The following is a 19,258-nucleotide window of genomic DNA, read 5'->3' as shown; positions in this document are numbered from 1 at the left end:
TAATAACGGTTTACCCGGTATTTCAACCAGCCTAACTCAACTGCACTGCTGCGCATCTGATTTATTACTTTTATAACGTTGTATAACTATACTATTTTAAACAAGGCCGGCCTTAACTTTTGGAGAACCCATTGAAGGCATGTTCCAAATTCATATATTTATTTTCAGTTTTTCTAATTCTACTTTTACTATGGAAGAATAGAATCTCAAACCAATCAATTGTTTTATATATCCGGATACATGGCCTCTTTCATCATTAAGTTTATCATAATTAAAGATTGTGAACCTTTTTGATTCCGGAGAAATCAATAACTCGAAGTGTGTGAATTTTCTGGCGAAGATCATGATCTCATCGAAACTTATCAAGGTAGTGTTAATAGGTCAGATTTATTATTATATTGAACTACATTATATGCTAGTCAGCTTTACAATATGATATTCTCAGCGAACAAGCTCGATAAATTTTATTAACCTTGACAAATCAAAGACGATGCTTTACAATTATATTTGTCAATTTATTAGAAACGGGAGATTCCTATCATCCCATTGGGTTGAAGTGTAAAAAACAACATCATTTTGCTAATGTTGGATACACTCTTGTAAAAAAATGTTGAATTCTCATGATGCAAGTTTTCAATAAAAATTACTAAATTATCTTCTGAATTTTGAGCTTCCATTTTGTTTCCTTAAATAAAGGATTTACTCCTAAAAAAGTTGTTTTATTCAGATCTTAAAATCCTAATACATTTTCATAATAATATAGGTATAAATCAAAGAAAAGCAGGATAAAGTATAAATAGTCAGCTTTTAATTTTGAACGTCTGTATAAATGATGATTATATTAGATTATTATATTATCTGGATCAATGTTATTAATGAGTATTTTTAAAATAAATAATAATTAAACTGTACTGTTATGGGAAACATTTATTAAAACAATCTTTATTAGTGTGGAGATCCTAAATCTTCATGGGTGTAATATTCAAATATGGCGATAAGTAATTTAGTTTTTTTTTTTTCGAAGATGATTAAGACTAAATAAGGTTCAAAATTGCAAGAAGTTAAGAGGTCACTTATAATTTTTTATCACATAATTACTTAGGACTCTACAATTCACACAAAATCTATTGATACAGATAGTAGTAAAATATAATATGTATTGCAGATAAAAGTGTCGAGAAAAAAGGGGGCATATTCATTGAGAGTCTAAGATTGACTTCTACTTTTTTCCAAGGGATTTCTGCTTTATATACATCAAGGAAACTGAAGGATTATTAACAATGAAATATTTTTCTCAGAATAAGAGACGAAAAAACAAGTCGACATTGGAAAGAACATGATTCAAGAGTTTCATCAAAGGAGCTGTGAATGAGAAATGAAACTCTTTGTTCCTCACTGGGTAATTCATTGGGGAATTATTTCTTATTGTGGAACTCTCAAGTACTAAATAACTATTACTATGTAATATCAGAATAGAATATGCATTGTAGACCAAAAGATTGAGACATTATCTTTACGAGTCTAGAATCATCTTGCACCTGTTTTCCAATGACAAAAGTATCCAGGCTTTATAATTATCCATTTAGACTGTATATCAAAAAGTCCAACTTAGAAATGGAATTGATATAAATGTGATAGAGATGAGTAACTTCAGCGTTATATACATCAAGGACACTGAAGGACTCTTAATGGAATAGTTTTCTTTGAGTATGAGACGAAGCAGAGTTGAATTTCAATCATTTAAACGAAGGAGCCTAGGATGGAGGATTACAACTCTCTCTATTCCACATCGGGTCTTTTTTTCGTTTAATGAAACTCTTTAGTTCTTATATGTAGAAGTATACGATGATTCCATAGAGGATCTGGAGGATTTATATATAGGGACAATAATTAACGAGATAAGAAGTCACTATCACAGACCTTGACATGAATAGAACCTTGCACAATTAACGATCCTTCCATTAAAGGGTATCTTTAATCGCCTTAAGAGTCGAGATTCCCTAAAGTGATTATCAGAAGACGAGTGAATTGGATATTCCTAGGAACAGGAATGATGGATGGATCTATGGATTAGATCCATATATTGTATTGTTCCGGAGGAGAGATCCATCCATATGACCTTGAATGAAATGGCTTTCCATGCAGATCCAACTCCTCACTTCTTTCACCTTCCTCCTTCTGCTGTAAGCCCCCCTTTATATGTTCTCAGGGCAAACACGTTACAAGACGAAAACGCCACTAGAACCCATAAATTCATCTAGCATGCTAATATGAAGATGAGTTCGAACTAGTTGTTCTACTTCAATTATCTGCTGTATATATAAAAAATATAGATATTAATTATCTCCATACATCTGCTGTATCAATAAAGTCCGGGAACCGTTAACTTATTCCTTTGAAGTAAACATTCTCGCATATTGCTTATGTTTTAAAAATATATAATATGATAAACATAAAAGCAAGGTGGGATACTTTTTCTCAATTTTACGACAGTATGATAAACGTATCCGTTGATATGAGTAGTATGATTTATATTAATTCAAAAAAATTGATAAAGTCCTTAAGAGCCGCGGTTTTTAAAGTTAACTGAACGTGATAAAAATCCGTTATTTGGTAACACTGATCATAAAAGATACTGAAACGTCATGACGTGAAGAGTGTATAACACGTCATTATCTTTATTGTATCACGCCACCATTCTTCCAAAAAGAAACAGAAAAAAAGCGCCGAAATTATCTGGGAGTCTGGCAAATAAGTCAATCATACCAACGGCTATTTATATCTTGTATACTCGCAGATAATCTACATAGTACATTTTATTCAATACTATATTACAATATTACTTAGTAATATTTGATTAAAAGAGTAGTTATGATTAGTTATTATCTTATTTGTATGAAGGAATAGCCAAAATTTATTCATATAAATAATAAAATGGCTAAAATATATATTATATAAGCAACAAGGGATTTTTAAGAAATTGTATTCCTGTTCTTTTGGAAACGGAGGATAACTATAGAATAACTTATAACTTTGTGTAAATATCAAAAAGAATAAATTATGAAATAGCCATGAAGTATGAAGAGAGAAGAGGGAATCGACAGCTGACAACAAAATACATAGGGAGGTAACGCCGAGAATAACGAAAATAAGAAATGGATTAACTGGTTAAGAACACGCCTCACCGACTGACATTGATTATATTGATGATATCAAAATTCGATTTTAAGTTCAAGTACTGCACGATCAAATTGACTGTATTTCTATACAATATGTTCAAATACACATTTCTATTTTAAATGTAAAAGGTTCTCCTCTTTGTAGTAGTAATAATTCTTCAAAAGAACACTAAAAAAGGTGAAAGGCCCATATTTTGTTAAATTTAAAATAAATTTGCGTTTTTCGTTTTCTAATTCCTAAACTTAGTTTTTTCTTTACCTAGATCCCTTCTGTAGTCTTATTTTGAATTAAAATTAGTGCAACCAACTTACAGCTAAGCCTCATCCTCTCACTTTAAAATTGAAATATCCGAGTTCAATACTTTCCTTACTGTTCAAGACGTATTTAAATATTCCCCAGATTTACTTGAACCACCCTGTAGATGGCTGGTGCTCCTAGGGGTTTTGTTCGCTCGTTACAGAAAGTATGTTAAGACATAAATATAAAAACAAAATAATGTTATGTTTGATAAAAAAGAGAAACCACAAATCATTGAACACATCTTAGACCTCTTAAATTATTAAAGAGACTGTACAAAAACTGTATGATATTTATGACGGGTGAAGAGGCTCAAAAATGGTCCTTAATGACGTCACTCAACTTTATTTCTTTTCCTTTTATAATCATTTCTATTTGTACTGACAGTTTGAAGGACTTTCAGTCTTAAGAACTGGCGCCAAGGACTGATAAGACCAGTCTAAGAATGGACTGAACTGGACTGAATAAATAAGGACTCACACAAGACTACCTGTAACACATCAAAAATGGCAAGAGATACCTCTAATTGTAGTGATTTTTTAATTGTCCCCAGAAGTAAACATATTTATGCAGTGGAAGAACAATACTGACCCAAAAACAGGAGAGTCTACTCTAGACACTTGTACATTTATGAACTTATAAATATGGATATTTATCACTTTTCTCGATTACTTTTTGTCCATTTAATGTATGTACACCTGGGAAGTGAGGACTGAGGAAGCAACGATAAAAGGATATCCGTTCTTTAAATGTGTGTAGACAAACTGTGGTTTTACTGATTGAGTTTTTAAGTTTCATAGACATACGGACGTACATGTATCATGTACACTATATATTGTCAAATTGACCTGAATAAAGGAAGCAAGCAAGCAAGCAGGTAATGTGGAAATAAATTATAATTTTTCTAATTCTATATTTAGAGTTAGTTCTAGACACTATATAAAATACATATGTGAGACTCTCTCTTGAACAATATACTGCATACACAAGGTTCTTGACACAGTTTCACAAGATTTGACCATAAACTTATTTGTTCTTATTTTAAAACAAAAAGATGTCCATCTTGTTTTGTATTCTGGGCTGCGGAAAAAATATAAGAAAGTCATGTATTTAATGTGTTCCAAAAAAATTAGAGTATTTATGTAAAATTCATATAATTATTATAGTCTTGGAGCCTGCCATGGAAGATTTCACCCCTTAAGGTACCGAAGGTTTGCCCCCCTGAAATTACTTATGTCACTTAGAACATTGATTTTTTTTGTCAACCTGACTCTCCTGCTTGGTCTGGACTCCAGACTCCCTAAAAATAGCCTCTGGGCGGATTTTTTGAACCATTAGGTACATGTAATCCGCCCATGTACCTTTATGGGATTAAAAAAAATGTAAATTTTTCGTTTTTTCGGTGTACCTTGTGGTGGGTCTTACCTCAAGTTTCCGACCGATTTTTTTTGTCAGTCTTGGTTGTTTATGATTTCCTGAAATAGTACTATACATTGGTGCAAGTTTCGTCCATGTACGTTATGGTTAAAAAAAAACTCTCCAGAGGCTATTTTCAGAGGGGTCCGGTTAACAAAAAAAAAAAAATCAATGTTCTAGGTGACATAATTGATTTCAGAAGGTTAAACCTCAGTACCTTATGGGGTGGAATCTTACGTGGCAGGCTCCCAGACTATTATATTTGATCTGTGCCGTATAAATCTAATTTTCATTTATATGAAATAGGCTTATAATGACTATACACACTGCGCGGCGTTACCTCGGTAACAACAAAATACCTCATGTATTTTGTTGTCAGTTGTCGATTACATTGTCTAACTTGATACGTCACGGATATTCATAATGTACAATTATTTTGGATAAATAAACGAAATAATAAGTTATAACCAGATTAGTTTTCCCATGGCGAGTAATCCCACGACAAATTTTCTATATACCACGGCGTGCAAAATTATTTACCGATGATGTAAATATACTTTTTAAGAGGTTTTGTGGCAACCAATCTGATTGTTTCGTATTTTGACTGTTAAAATAAACAAAAATCCTTCCTGTGAGAGCGTAACAACTTCCACACGTGAGACCATGTCCAATCAGGAAATAAAGAGGATCGAAATTGCAGCCCTCCTCCGAGCGGGAGTGCCTCATAACAACATTAAGGAACAGGTTGGGGCCTCATTGAAGACAATTTACAACGTTTCCAAGCGCTTGGAGGCTGGGGGTGATCTCAAGCATTCCCCTGGGGCTGGCAGGAAGCCCACTGTCTCAACAAGGCAAGTAAAGGCAGTATTCAAGAGGACTCCCAACAGGTCCATTGCCGACATGGCCAGAAAGATGGGAACGTCGACATCAACTATTTCAAGGGCATTGAAAAGGGCTGGAGGAAAGTCCCTGAGGCGTACTGAACGCCCTCTGCTAACTGAACGTCAGCAAGAAGTCAGACTTGAGCGTGCCAAGAAAATCTTGAATGATATCAAGAGCTCATCTAGACGCATCATCATTTTTTCAGATTTACAAAACTTATTGGACAACCTTAATTGATTATTGAATTAGTAAGTGTTTAGATTTCAATAGGCTACCCGGTCATATGCACAATTTATGCAAATTGACAGTTTTTGATAAATAATCATATGTATATAGGTTTTTTTTTTTTAAATAGACATTTTATTTGCTTAAATCTATTTAAAAGTTGTAAAAATAGATTTTCTTTACAAAAAAGTACATACATGGAGTCAAATGATACCTAATTCTTTATTTACTTATGATAATACATAATTTATTTATTTTTGGGAAGAAGCAGAATAATTCATTCGTGCACCTTCCCAAAAAATCATTTAACTAAATAATTACTCTTTTTTTGTTCACTGTCACGAATAATTTTGTATTTTATTTTATTTCATTTTTTCAAGATAGAGAAAATGATATTAAATATGTTGTTATTTGATTTATATCTCTCAATGATTCAGCAACATGGTAGATGAATAAATATTGTATTAATTCATACATTAAAAAAAAAAATTGGGTTGTAGTTATTACGTCATCATCAAAGTGTAATCGTCATTAGACTGTTCCGATTTTGGGTGGATATTATTTCCTTCTTGAACCATTACCTTTCTTGCTCAGAACAATACAAAAACAAACTTTAGCAAAGTTACAGTCATTTTATGCCATTTTAAAGCTTAAAAAATTGGAAATTGTACCAGTGTCTCAAATATTGTTAGAGAGGTGTTTTCAAAAAGTAAGACAACTTTTTAAATCTTGCGGGCAGGGTACATTTGGTTTGCTCGATTTTTTTTTATATTTTATCTTAGTACACTCGCCACGAACATATATTTACTGTTTCAGCTATATAATATGTTTAGTTTGTTTGTAAGAGGCATAATGATTATATGTACTTTGCATGTTGGCCGATTCTTTGCTAATGAAAACATGGATCAAAGAATTTACATCAAATTTTGTGTAAAAAAATGAAATTAAGTGCTTCAAAACTCTTGAAATGCTGACCGTGGGATACGGTGAAACTGTTCTTAGTAAAATAAAGCTTACAAACTCTTCCAAGATGCCCGTGAAGATGCCAATGACGAACCTTGCTCTTGACGTTTTTTGTCAGTTTTTTTTTTCGACTGCCTGGTTTAGTGCATCAGGAGTTCTGCAACAATTGAGGAGATAAAGTCTGCATTGGTGGAAGAGGCCAAGGTTATACCGAAAAGTCCTTATGAAAGTCCTTCGAGGGTTAAGCACAAGTGTATTGTATCTAAAGGGATTACTTTTAGAACAAATCTCACATACAGCGTGCGGATGTTGTTTAACAACGAACTTTGAGCGCATGCAAAGCTGCTCATCGTAGGTAAGACTTCGTTTGTTGTTTTGGCCTCAATTTAAAAAAATGGCATCGATGAACAAAGTATTTATTCCACGTTCGTGGAAAGGCAGAGTGTCCTTGCTGGGATCTGCGTCAGACGAGACAATGTTATGATTAGAAGCTTCTTCAATATGGACGCGTCCTTTGTTTGGAGAGTCAATAAGGAACTGGAAAACCCTATCTTACACTTAATGGCGTATAAAAAACTATGAACAAATGATTTTTCTTCTAGAGTTTTTAAGAAAAAAGTTATGGTACTAGCAATTTATTTATGACTCAATTTAATAATGTGACCCAACTTGCAAATACAGGGTGTACGAAAATACGGGTAATTACACATATATTTGCCTCTACCTCGTTGGAGTTTTAATATCTGCTTTATTTTCTGTGTATTCGTTCTTACTTTACCGGTTGATATCTTTAAGTCATGAAAACTTTATTCCACCAACAGGATGATGATTCAAAACGGTCCCTGCGAAAAATTGGCTGAAATAAAAAAGGACTCCAAAGGTCATCAAGGCTATGAGGGAGAATATTAGAAGGAATGGTTAGAGGTCCATACGAAGCTTAGCCATGGACCATAACATGGACAAAACCACCATTCAGAAGTTTTAGAGGAAGCACCTAATAGTTTTAGCTTAAAAAAAACAGCGTCGCCATGTGTGTGTGGTTTTTTTTTAAAGCCACAATAAAAAAAGTTGGACCAAGCTCGCGAGTTGTTCTAAAAAGATGAAGTAAGCATGCTGCCTAACCTTGTTTTCGTGGGTGTTAAGAATTTCACCATGGAAACGGGTTTTAACGTCCAGAATGACCGTGTATGGAGCCAGAATAGAAACAATGACCCTATTGGTCTTCATTCGCGCTGGTATCAAGTTAAATACCAAGAACTACATGAAAGACGTTCTCCAGGGAATATGCTAAGACCCGGACCGAGGACGAGTTTGCAAATAAGTCTTGGACCTTCCAGCATGATGGAACCCCTGCACACAACGCCAAGATCACGCAGGACTGGCGCAGAGCTAATTTTTCAAACTTTTTGTCAAAGGAAGAATCTTCTCCAAGTTCCCTCGATTTAAATCCCACAGTCTACCCTTTGTGGTCAATTCTTGAGACAAAGGCATATGCAAAGTCTGAAGGCTTTGCTGTTTAAAGCATGCGATCAAATTGGTCATGAAGTTGTACCTTCCGCCGTCAAGGACTTTTGTCGTCACCTGACGGCAAATATGAAGACTGGAGCGGCCCATTTAAATGAATTTTTTATATGTTACAGAAAGTTTTATTTACAAAGTTTAAATGTTATCATTTAAAAAATAAAATTGCTATTAATTAATGTTGGGGTTGGGACTGGAAATCCTAGACCGGTCTGTGACCGTTGAATTTTTTGATGGACCGAATTAGACCAGTCCAACAAAAAAGCTTGGTCTAGACTGGTCTCATATAAAAATTCGGTCTAGATCAGTCCAAAGGAAAGTTCGGTCTAGATCAGTCCAAAGGAAAAATGCGGTCTATTTTGGTCCTAAATAAATCGGTCTAGACCAGTTTTACAGATAAATTGTTTAAGACATGTTTTTTTTTTTTCAAGTAGAATGATTTTATACGAAGTTTAAACAGAAATAGCTCGAATTAATTTTGATCCCACTGTCTCTTATATGTAAAAAGTATTTCTTCTAGAACTTATCGTGTACTTTTGAGATTTAAAAAAAATAAATGATAGTTGATTTAGAAAAAAAAGGTATCTCATAATATATGAGACCGAAAAAAATCGGTCCATAAATTAAGACCGAATCAAAATCGGTCCATAAAGTGAGACCAAATCAAAATCAGTCTATAAAGTGAGACCAGAAAAATCGGTCTGCGGTCTGAGACCGCGTTCTGGACCGAAAAGTCTGTCTAGAAAAAATCACTTAAGGCCAAACCGAGTCTCAACCCTACTATTCATGTCTATAACTGGATTACTTTCATTACCGTAGAGCTTGTACAATCCATCGCCGGTCTCCCCTTCAGTAAATGTCTTTGTACGGAAGGGAACTTTTTTTTATTGAATACCAAAAAACGGGACAGCCTACAACCAAACTACCATGGAGCGAGCCATCTTGGCTCCGAATTACCTAGTACTAATATATAATATGTATGTCAACCTTTTCATTTTTTATGCATATTACATCACATTAGATACTAATATGATACTCAAGGTATGGAAAAGTGTCTCAAGGATGGATGATTTAGAGGTCATATTACGAATCAACGCAATAACGCAATTTCTCTATTTTTAGTACAAATTATATCTAATTAAGAACTTACTATAAAATTAAGGAATAAATAGTTGATTACTTATTAATATAATAAGAAGTCCATGAAATTAAAAAAAAAAAAAAAACGCGAAAAATCTCACATAATTGCACATTTCCTGGGATATAAGAAAAAATTAAAATCTTGCGTAATCCCTCATTAAAGCGCATATTTTTCAAAAGATAAAGAAAGGCTTTATAGGCACATCTTATCATCAAGAGGCTAATGGATGAAGTATAATTTTTTTTGCTAAATTATGTACTTATTCGCTAATACATCTATGTTCCCTAAACAAGTGAAATAGTTCTATAATAAAATTGTAAGGTTGTGAGACTATGACATCATCATTTTATAATTTGCCTCCACCCCGCTAGCAAGACATAGAGATAAAATCAACAGAGTGTGAGAGGTAAAATCGTGCACTTTCTGATAACGAACTAATAAGGTTAAACTTTTGCAAAAATGAAAAGTTTATTTAGCGCAGACTATATCTTTATATTTTTCAAAATGATTTTCTTTGGCTACTACCAATGACCTACAACCTGGTTCTAAAGGCGCTGCAGCACTTATTTATGAAGGCCGCGGACATGGCCACCCATTGCTGCTCGGCGGAAGCTTTGAGCCCATCCAAATTTCAGTTAGGATTATCATAGACTCTCTTCTCCATTACACCCAAAGTGGTATAGTTGAGGGAGGAACAGTGTATGTGCAGATGCTAACTGTTAACCCACTATCAAAGTTGTACTCGGGTCAGGATCAGTGGTTCTATCGGTCCCGGTCTCGATTCTGCTTTATACAGGGTCAGTTGGGTAACAGGCACTTAAAACAAAGGTTTCCGCTATAAAATTCGGTCCCAGGATATTATATTTGATTTACAAACAGGGCCGAAGCTACCTTACACGCAAAGGGCGTACTGCCCCAAATTTCTCTGAGGGCCCCCGAAAACAATGGTTTTCAAAGTGAGGGCTGCGTGAGGAGCGGAGTTTATGGGGGGGCGGGGGGTCAGGAAGATGGAGAATTGAGTTCTGCTTTTAGTTTACAAAATACAAAGTACACATGATTTTTATAAAGGGGGCCTCAGCTAATAATGTATTAGTGAAGGGAGCCTTCACATAGTAAAGTTTGAGAAAGCTTTGCTTAAGAAATATTATAGTTATAATTTTTAGGGCCCCAACAAACTTAGCAGTGGACCTGGATCCATAATCTTCTCCCAATCCTTCCCTCTTTTATTTATAGCGTCTATAAGAAATACGTAAAGTTGTGTACGTCCTTCTTTCGGATTAAAGTCCTGTCTAGTTCAGTCTCGGTCTGGAACAGTTCAGTGCTGCATATCAGCCATAAAACATATAAAGTTAGGTCCTTGATGACGTCATTCAACTTCACTAATTCTTTTTTTAATCAGAGAAAATCTCCATATAGTCAACTTTTCATCTGAAAAATAACAATACTTTTCAGATTTGGCTGTATCTAATACATACAATCGTAATCCTGTAAAAAGATTTATGGTCCAATTTCGGCCTTTTAGTAAGATATGTCTTGATTTGTACTACAAAATAAAAATGGTGGATCTTTTTATAAAAGATATGTGATAAAAATAAGATTACTATTGTTGAGACTCTGATTGTTAAATACACAAAATCTATCAACTTTTTATTCTTCCATTGTGACAAAGAATTTTCCCTATTTTAATTTGCTATTTTCAGTGACCCCTCCAAAGGCTTCCTCTAAATTAATAAAAAAAAGTTTCTCGGTCCGGCTACTTGTGGAGGACTCGTTTTATAAACAAGCGTCTATAGCTAAAGCTCAGCGCGTCATATAAAAAAGATTAGGAAAATATTATTCAAGCAAAGTTTGTATGTTCGTCGACGCTTAATAACCCAATCAATGTCAGGTACTCCCACTAGTAATTAATAATTTTTATACCAAGTGGTACATTAAAAACTGAACTCTGTGAATTTTAAACTTCAACAAGATAAAGTTTATTAATTAAGAATAGAATCTCAACAAAATTATTACTATAAATATATGTGTTTCTAAGCTCTCTTAATCATTAAATGTAACAGTCCTTAGCGTCAATGATGGCTTCCAGGAGGTGGTGGAAGGCCTGACATCCGCTGTAGATGTATTCATCTGTCATGGTGTCCCAGTACTATCTGACAGTGCTTCGTTGTTTGGATGAAGGACACTGTAGGCCTTCCCCTCGACAAGCATTCAAAAGGTGTAGTCGAGGGTGTTGGTATCAGGTCCAAAAGTATCGAAAGAATGTTCGAAAGAACACAAAAGCCTCATTTTAAAGAGTCTTGCAACATAGGAGATGGGGTTCTTTCATTGTTGGTGTCAAAAATGGCCTCTCCAGCCTCATAGGGGTTTTTCCACCCACTTTAATGATAGCTATCTTGACAGTCTGATGTGAAACCCCGAGATCTCTTGTATGAGCTCCCATGGATTTGGGGGGATTAACCTGGGCTGTTTTCTTTCACTCCTACGTGTTCACTTTGGCCTCTATAACAGAACCTGTCTTCCTCTCCAGCATTTCCAACTTGCAGACAGCGTAGACGTTGGTCCGGAAGACGCCCAATTGTTTGGAGTGCGCGTAGTGAAATTCTTGGATACAAGGTATTGACTCTATTTTGAGGGAAAATAAATAGTTAGAAATTACCCAAATAATAAGAGGACCACGAATCAAATTGAGTCCGATTGGATTCTGTCAGGGTTTACCTCACTAACACAAAAATGTATTTTTTTTTTTGTCAACTGTCAATTTTCCCTTCATCATTTTTTGAACGTTGTTGATTGATTGAATAGCTCAAATTAGCTCCAGTTAAGCTGTCAAAATAATACCAACATTATATATTATCGTTTAATAACTCAATTATTGAGAAAAATTGGCTAACTTCTACCAAGGGCTTTCGTGCCTTGTTTTTTAAGGGGAAAAGGCACCAAATCTAGAAGTCTAGGATATGTTTTATAAAAAATAATACAGGAAATTGGGTTTTAGCCCTACCAACTATTTCACTTCAAACCTTTACAAAATATCTCGCTAAATAATTTACCGATTAACTTAATTTACCTCTGAAATTAACCACGAATGTTTATATTTTTACCAAATAAAAGGGGTTTAAGAATGGTTTTCTACTTTTAATTTTGTTGAGATTCTATTGCTAACTAATAAATAATATCTTATTGAAGTTTAAAATTCAAAGTGTTCAGATATTAATGCATCATTCGGTTTATAAATATGCAATTTGTAAGCTCCTCATTTCGAGGCAATTTGTGTTTGATTAGATCCTGGTTTTGACAGATCATCGAGGATTTTTAGCTTATCTTTCAGGTAAAGTGTTTTTACGGGTATATCTTTTGGATTTTTTGTCATATTCAGGGTAAAAATATATCTTCTCACATATAATCTAAGGTTTTTTTTGCATTCATTAGCTTAAAATTAAGGCTTTTTAAAATTCAATTTTAATATATTTAAAATAGAGAATATCAAATATAAATGTTGCACCTTTTTATAATGAGTTCGAACCGACTTTTATATACCTTATCAGGAGTGTCCGTAGGGGAAGGGTTGGAGGGGTTGTAGCCTCCCTCCCTCCCCAAATAGAGCATTTTTGGATTCTTACTAGAAAATTAAAAAAATTTAATTTTTATTCAAAATTAATATTTGATGTTTAATTAAATTTTTCAATTTTTGTTCCAAAAGATTTAATTCTCTGCGAATAGCTTTGGATTTTTGAAATTTTTGAGAAAAGCTATGGAGTTTTGAAATTTATTGTAAATAGTTTTGAATTTTTTAAACTTTTCTGCGAAAACTTTATATTTGATATTTTTTTCCAAAAAATTTTATATTCAAAATTGTATTCCAAAAAATTTTATAACAAAATTTTTGACCAAAAAATTTCCTTTTTTGAGAACAGCTTTGGATTTTTGAAAATTTTTGACCAAAATATTTCCTTTTTTGAGAACAACTTTGGATTTTTGAAATTTTTTTCCAAAAAATTTAATTTTTCATTTTCTTTTCAGAACAATTAAATTTTTTATATTTTTTTCAGAAAAGTTTAATTTTTCATATTTTTTCCAAAAAGTTATAACTTTTAAATTTTTTCTTCAAAAAAATTCCAAAAACCAAGCCCTCTCCAAAATATAATCCTTCTTATCCATTGAATTAATTATTCTCAATTCAGACCTTTTACATTTTTCTAATCACAACATAACCACAAATATAATAGTGTTTAACTCTAATAAAAAAGTTTACTCAAACTCATTATACAAAAAAGTAATGTTTGATATTTATATTTTAAATAACTTAAAATTGAATTAAAATGGTCTCATTTATATTTATTCCATCTAAAAAAACCAAATTACAAAGGTCTTCAAGGGAAAAAAGAATTGTAAATTTTTATTTTTCATGTAGTCTCTTTGTCCTCTACACACTTCTTCCAAAGATCCTCCCATCCCTCTAGCCCGTCCAAATAGTACTCCGCACTTTTTTAAGCAAAATAATTGTTCACGAGACACTTTTCATTTTTGTCTCAATTACTCCGAGATGGATTCACTTGGACGCGTCAAACTTTAAGACAACAAGGCTTTACATACCTGCTATTGTTTGAATCTATCTAAAGGTTTTCACATGCTCAAAATAAAACTCCCATCAACTCACTCAAACGACTGTTACGTAACAACTGGGCGTCCAACATGACTGAAACTTTGGTGGATAACTATTATCATATACTGAATAGATGTGACTACCTTTTATTTAACGAGTGCTGCCGTACCAGACCACCCTCGTATTAATAAATATTTCCAATGCATAATTGAATTTTGATATTTTTCTTTGGTCAGGAGTAGAAACCTTTTTTTATTAAAGTTTATAGCTTATAACTTTGCAGAATCCCTCTTTTCTGTAACAAAATTTATTGTGAATACAAGGAATAATTTCCCCGCGATATTTTTTCTTTGTTACGCAAACTATTACCAAATTTGAATTCTCTTTACAAAATTATATATATTATGTCTGCTGGCTAAGTTGTTGGAGTAGCAAATAAAGATTGATTGCTTTCCGAATTTTTATTTAATTAATTTTGAGAGGATATTGATGATTACAAATAAAATTACACGTATACAGCTTTTCTGATGATGTAACAGGTTACTTCCATTACAAATTTTAAAGAATTCTGCTTTGGAAGTTTCTTGGTATTTGACGGATAAGTCTAATCGGTCCTAACTTTTTCCATGACCTTGATGCATTTATCTCTCATTCTCCTTGAGATTCGATGGGAACTTATATTCAATATTTTTTATAGCCCTGATGACCTGTTTTACATCCTGGGGGACTAAAACGGCGTGGCATTTTCACACATATTAAAATATAAAGTTTAATATTATTGATATAATAACTTATCCATTGATGGAACAGGGTAGGGATTTTAAATCCAAACAAGTGTAGACCTCGATCACTTGGCAACTCTGAAATCTATGTTTATGAAAGCGTGCTTATCAGATTTATCTGACAAAACTGTATCAGAAAAGTACAAAATTAAGTGAGGTGTCCTCTGAATACAAATACTGTGCGGCCATTATTGTATGCACGCCCAAGGACGCAAATAACTCCATAAATACGAGTCTGGATAGCTTAAATTGATGTTAACAGATCTTGTGTCATCCTAGAATTTTAAGTTGGTTAGGTTTGTCCAACTTGGATAATTGACATCGGATAATTCTGGAAGACACACATTTTTAAAACCTTTATATTTTGGGCAAAGGAAATGTGGCCTCCTGAAATGAGTCGAATAAACGTTCACATGACACTGTTGACTCCTTTCTGGGTTCCATTCTCGATGCAGTGTATAACATGGACAAGGAGTTCTTGATCAGTGCCTGTGCCATGTCCATGCCCAGGTTGGTGGATATAGTTGAAACTGGAGGTGGTTGGTTTGAGTGATTGAATTCACTATGGACCCTGTCATGTAAGAGAAAACGATTTTTGAATTGCTGAATTAATTTTGGGAAATAAATTGTAATATAAATTATCACGTTTTGGTGCATTTTATATTATGACCTTTGACCTCATGTTTTATAGCAGTCAAATTGGATTCATTCTTTAGCTGTGAATGTCATCTATAAAATATGTAAAACTATAGAGAAGGAATTTCATTTTCTAATAAAAGGTTATACGTAATAACTTTTCTTTTCAAAATAATGTAATTTTGAGTGTTGGGTATCTGTCTGACTATCCTAGACCGGTCTGAGTCAGAAAGATGTTTAGTGGACATGAATAATTCCGTCTTAAAAAGAAGTCTGTTCTCAAAGAAATATTCGATCTAGATCGGTCCCAAAGAAAAACTCGGTCTGGATCGGTCTCATTTAAAATTCCGTCCAGACTGATTATACAGATGAATTGTTGTTTCATACATATGAACAAACAAAGCATTGAAAGCAGATTATTTAAGAAATAAGATAGTCAGTCTCTCGTATGAGATCTAGGGGAAAATTATTCCATAGTGTGACGATTACATTACGAAACACGTCTGAGATCGTGGTCTGTACCACCGAAATATTAGTCTGGAAAAAAAATCATTTCAGACCAAACCGAAAAAATTGTTCCATGACTTTTGAAACAATTAAATTTCGATTCGCGGTCTGGACCACCGAAATATTTGTTCAAATTTGTATATTAAAAAAATACATCAGATCAAACTGGACAGTATATTCAGAATACCACTGCCAACTGAAGGTTAATAGAAATACATGGTTATACCATTGCGCATGTACAACTGATGTTTGACTTCCATCACGCTTTTAATATTGACTTCATAGTAAATGAGTGATTGTGTGTTTTGTCAAAATCTGTTTTTTTTGCCAGCAGACTGTACGATACATTAAATTGAAAATTCTAGCAATAGTGACAATAATCAGATTGAAAATTCTAGAAAGCCCGATTAGATGATGGTCTAACCTTGTATTTCTATTAACCTTGCTGCAAACTATTGCTTTTTTTTTTAAAATATGTTCGTATTATATTGTATTATAATGAAAAAAGTAATATTTTTTGGAAGATATGTGCAATTATCTCAGTATGTCTCATTAGGGACGTCTGCGGGACTATATTTTGGAGGGGGGTTAAGAAAATTATTTCCCTACTTTCCCATTTCAATTTTTGCTGCAAGTATATATTTTTTTAAGAGGAGGGTTGCCCCTGCTCATATATCTTATTTAACTTAATAATCCATTGACATTTTTGTGGAACATTCCAATGACCGATCCCAATGGCCGACGGTCTTAAAACCCGATCCCAAGGACTGACTGCCCTTTGACCCAATATACCTGTTCCTAAGACTGGACCGAATAAATAAGGACCGACGCAACACTACCTTAGATGGGACTGGACCGAATACATAAGGACCGACACAATACTAATCACGACTTCGAACCGGTCTCGGATTTCCAGACGACTGAAACCCAACACTAATAGATGCATTTTGTACGGAACAAGGGGGGAGTAAGGATCGATAAATCATTATTGGATCATCTCATAAAATATATATGAAGTAAAGTAGAAATGAATTATGAGGAGAGTTTTGAAGATCAATTTATAGCACTTATTGATTTATAATTTCATCTACGGCGCAAAGAAAAGAAAAACTAAAGACACACAAATGACTTATTATTAGAAGAAGAAGAAAAAAAAAACATTCTATAAAAAGGATTGGCGCAGAACAGCGTATAGTGTATCTACAATACATAGGCCTGAATGACCAGTTGAAATGATAGAGAGGCACAGTTAGTCAGTATTAGTCATAAATATGTTTCCAAATACATTCATAGGCATACCTCGTCATTGATGGTAAAAGAGGGAAGGATTACATAACATTTATTGTAAATCATCATGCAAAACTCCTCGAGGCAACAAATAAGTACACAATGTACACATATTTTCATGAATTTCTTCACTTTTTAAAAGAAAAAGAGGTCTTGCAACAATAAATCCCATGTTACCCAAATTAGATATTTTTTTTCCTTACAAGTGTCCGTCCTTATATAGGACTGAAGACTCCTGTCCCTTTCAGTTCAGTCTCGATCCGGTCCAGTCCTATCAACTTATACAATTCGCTCCTTGATGACGTCACTCAACTTAATCTCTTTTTTATTTAATAAGTTTTAGTACTAAAAGTTCTAAGGACTGGTTTTAAAGATCAATAGGGCCGGTCCTAAGACTGAGCTGAACTGGAACGAATAAATATCTGTCGACACAATAGTTGTTATAAGTAGAGATGTGATTTTTGTAAGAGCGCGAAGAGAAGGCGGGACCGAGACATGTAATATTACTGAATTAAGACCCTTATAAATACTACCTGCCTAAATTCATGAGGGGAAATATCTTGATTGTATTTAAACTCTTGTTTATTATGCATTTTAAAACAATTTACACCAAAGATAATTCTTATTTCAGAAGGAGAAGTTAACACCACGATGGCCTATGAAATAGGAAAAAAAAAGAATAAAGATCAACCGCATCAACCGTTGTTCTTCTTCTAATCGCCATACTTAGTTTTTTTCTTTACATACATCTCTTCTTTATTTATAACCATACATGTAAATCCGGTATGTTTTTAGCTGGCCCTTTAATTTGTATTGGTAGTATCAGGAACGAATTTTATTTTCCTTAGCAGTTGTCAGTATTATTTAATTCCTGAGTAGTGAAGTTCCTTTCTTAAATAGATTCAATTATATTCAAAACCTGTTAGAATGTTCGTATGAGCTCATAAAAGACGGAGAGTAAACCTGGGGATTTGTTGGGATTTATAATTGTAAGTCCTTGCTGGACGACCTCAGAGTAGAATTGGGAATCGACATTGCAGTAATTCAAATAAATGTCCTTGTTCATATCCTTTTCTCCTTCCTCCCTTGTCACAGCTGATTGTAGCTGATCTAATGAAACGTCATGAGAATTATTCTTTCTCTCCTCCATAACATTTCTTACAGGGTTACCATGTTGATCTTTGGTTTCTTTTTTTTTAAGATGTCCAATCCTACTGTGGATTTTCACCTTTGGTTACAACCCATTTTCATGCAAGTTAAAAAGACTACAATTAATCAAACGTTACCACCCTTAGGATCGGGTGAACATAGGAATAGTTTGCGGTAGGGTCAGGCTCATAGAGAATATTTACGAAGTTTTTATTGATGATGTTGTTATGGACTAGAGATGACGTAATCTGTTGTCAAGTATCTACGCTATAATCATCCATAAACTTTTTTCCTCTTTCTTCTTTTCTTGATTTTCAATGAATATATTAATAAGAAGTGATGAAAATATTGTGGATTTTTGGGATGTTAAAAAAACGTAGATGAACGTGATTACCCTGACAATTTGAAGGCTGTTTTGGAAGAGAACAGCTTACCTTCCCTGACGTTTCATTAGATCAGCTATAATCAGATGTGACAAGGGAGGAGGGGAATGAGGAAATCAACCAGGATATTTGCTAGAATTACTCCTATGTCGATCATTAATTCTACTCTGAGTTCAACAAGATTTACAATTATAACTCTGCAACATATCCTTAAGATTAGGTCTTTTATGAGCAGACATGAATGCTCAATCAGGTTTCGAATATAATTGAATGTAGTGGGAAAAGA

Source organism: Lepeophtheirus salmonis, chromosome 4, assembly GCF_016086655.4.
Source record: "Lepeophtheirus salmonis chromosome 4, UVic_Lsal_1.4, whole genome shotgun sequence".
NCBI classification, from domain to species: Eukaryota; Metazoa; Arthropoda; class Copepoda; order Siphonostomatoida; family Caligidae; genus Lepeophtheirus; species Lepeophtheirus salmonis.
Note: the sequence above shows the minus strand (reverse complement) of the source record.